This window comes from Patiria miniata, unplaced genomic scaffold (assembly GCF_015706575.1).
Source record: "Patiria miniata isolate m_02_andy unplaced genomic scaffold, ASM1570657v1 HiC_scaffold_19, whole genome shotgun sequence".
Taxonomy (NCBI): Eukaryota; Metazoa; Echinodermata; class Asteroidea; order Valvatida; family Asterinidae; genus Patiria; species Patiria miniata.
In genome coordinates, this window is record NW_024037057.1 from 10,446,252 (window position 1) to 10,449,727 (window position 3,476).

Here is a 3,476-nt window from a genome sequence, read left to right on the forward strand (position 1 = left end):
ACGTCATACGCCTAAAACTTTGCACACGTCTTAAGTGGGTCAAGGTCATCATATACACCAATATTTAGGGGATTCCGACAAACTTCGCCACAGACATCTATTCAAAATACATTTTTGAAAATGTTCAACCTGTCGCTAGAGGGCGCTCGAAGATTGCATGACGTCATCGGTAGATGATTTGAAGAATACTATCAGTCAAGAGACTAACACCGTTGAAAGCAAGTTCATATCTATTACCACTTTTAAATAATAAGCCACTTCCGGTTTTTGCCTTTTTCGACCGGAAGCAAAGGTCACGTGATTTCACGCACACTGAATAAAATAAAGACCTTAACCTATTCTACCACTTGCCGGCAACAGAATGCTGCGGACACGTACGGTTGATTTCTTATGCATTTTTAAATATTAAAATTGTCACAATTTAATTGCCTATAAATAAACAACGGATGACGTCATCATGACGTCATCATTACACAATGTTGTTTGAATTAGGGTCTTTGCTTGGACAAAGATTGGTGTAAATGAATAACTGGCAAAGAGTCGAAAATGCCCTCTGAAAATTGACATTTTTTTTTTAATTTCTGTGTACAAAGTCTATGGGAAAAATTAAATATTCAAAATTCTATAATAAATCACGTGATGACGTCAGCATGACGAAAAGTTTCGGCATACATCCTCAGATGATGGTTAATAACTATGCTGAGTTTAAAGTTGATCGGATTTGAAATAATTGCCAAAGTGGCTTGTAGAATAAAAACGTGTACAAAACCTATGGGAAAAGTGGAAAAAGAAAAAAAAAGAAAAAAAAAAAAAAAAAAAGGAAAAAAAAAAACTTTAACGAAAACAAGAGCTGTTCCCAATTGAAATTGGGAACAGCTAAAAATAAAAAACAACCCTTAGTACAGCTAGTCAGACTGCCTGTGAAATTATTCTCTCTGGCATTACATGCTGTCATTGTGAAGAACACAATAAAAGAAGGCCATTTCTAAATAGTGTGTCAAATGACACATTTTTTGGGAGTTTTCGTTAGTAGTTGGTTTGTGATCGGACTAATCTGTGAATGGGTGTGCACAAGTGTTGACATGACTCATTCAGCGGTTTAGTGTGCAACATTGCAAAGCTTCAATCAGCTGAATGAGAACAAACGTGTCTCAGCAACTTTTGAATAGAAATTGAGATCCTAGAATATTGTTTCCTCTGAAAACATAGCATTCACATATCTTTAACTTCATTTGGGGTAGTTGTTAAGCACCCATCTTTAGATTTTGAGAACTTTTGTTGCTTCAAATGGGAAAAAAATCACAAATGACAAATGATCTACCCTTCCTTCAATTTTCACTGCTGCAAATTCTCAAGTCCATCATATTTCAAAGGAAACATGAGATAACTGTTTCAACCAATCTCTTATCTTTTTCCTTTCTTTTATTTCAGGGCAAAGGTGAAAGCCTGACGTACTGGCTCGAGGAACATGATCCAAGCTACAAGATCGACCAAATCAAGCCACCCAAACAAAACTTGTAAACAACCAGAATATTATCCCAACATTATCTGCAACGCATTTGGATCAGCAATTTTTTGTAAAGAGGTAAGAAGCATAATCAGCTATTATACTACAGCGTTTGTAGGTCTATTTGAAAAACCTAACAACAAATTCAAATTAACACACAATTGTGTGTTCACCAACAGATTTGTTGTTCGCGATTACAGCTTTCGTTTAGCAACTTTAAGAAAAAGATTCAGGAAAAAAAAGGTTTAGGCCTCATCACACTTGTACAATAACTAACTTTGATCAAGTCACCTATTTTTTTTTTTTAACAAAGACTGAAGTATTTTGTAGTCGCCTTTTAATCTACTACCATGTGGAAGTTGTAACAAAAATTCCGTCATCAAACAAACAGACTGTGAGTTCATAACTATACTGTTGAGAGTCACTAATTTGGTATTAAATTGTATTCAAACTAGTGATGCGTTTAAGAAAATATTCTTTGTCTGTACCATCCAAGCTTGGGAAAAAATAGCAAAGTGGTACTGCTTTGTTTCTTTGAGTTCTCATATGGTGTTACATCATTTGACTTGGTGCCCTATCATTTGCCTTGGTGCCCTATCATTTGCCTTGGTGCCCTTGTGCTCCTTAGTGCTAAATATTTGAGGCGGTGCAGCACTAAAGGGCACTGTTGTGGCTACAGAAAATTTTAAAGAAAAAAAGAAATTGACTCAACAGATCAAAATTGACGCACAACGATTTTTTATGGCTGAATGGACAATAATGCAAGTGGGGGATTTTTGTTTTCTTTATATTTTCAGATTGAGTGATATTAATAACCTTTGATAGTCACTACTTATGTTTTAAGGAAATTGTATAAAAAATATGGAGTAAGGTCTAAGGCATGTTTAAAGTAAAACCAATGGGCTTGTTTCATTGTTTTGTCATGTAATGCTGCGGCCGGGTGAGGTGGAGTAGAGGGCGCTATTCAGGACTTTCTTCTGTCACCTTGCAAGATGGAATGATGCCCAGTCACTATAAATTGATATTTCCCGGATTCGTTTGTATCAAAGATATATAACTAGGCATCCTATCCTATCTACAAGGATGGGACTAATAAGGGAGCAAAGACACTTCTTCTTCAGTGAAACAATAATTTATTCTTAAAAACTCCAAGATTTTTTTGAACCAATTTGACATCTGTATTGATAGGACTCAGCTATCATTGCTTGTTCATCTGTCAACCGCTACGAATACTGCAAAATCTTTGTTTGTATACACATTATCCGATGCAAACTGGTTAACCTATTTTTTATTTAACCTTGTTCCACTCGAATTTGCAGGATAGCTAATAATGAATACAAGTAAATGTCTCAATCAGTATCAAACATTTTTTCCCAAATTGACAATATTCAAATTTCTTGACCAGGTGATGGCAGATCTACCAGCTCACTTCACATCAGAGAGCTCTCTTGAGAAGCACTATAGAAGCACTATAAGGCCCAGGAGAAGGACTGCTTCTCACGGCTAGAACAGACTCAGACCAGAGCTCTCTTGAGAAGCACTGTACGGCTTAGGAGAAGGACCGCACCAAGTACATCACTACCTTGCTGATGCTTCACAGGGATGGAACAGACTCAGAACAGAGCTCCCTTGAGAAGCACTATACAGCCCCGGAGAAGGACCGCACCAAGTACATCACTACCTTGCTGATGCTTCACAGGGATGGAACAGACTCAGAACAGAGCTCCCTTGAGAAGCACTATACAGCCCCGGAGAAGGACCGCACCAAGTACATTACTATCTTGCTGATGCTTCACAGGGATGGTACGGACTCGGACCAGAGCTCCCTTGAGAAGCACTATACAGCCCAGGAGAAGGACCGCACCAAGTACATTACTACCTTGCTGGTGCTTCACAGGGATGGTACAGACTCAGACCAGAGCTCCCTTGAGAAGCACTATACAGCCCAGGAGAAGGACCGCACCAAGTA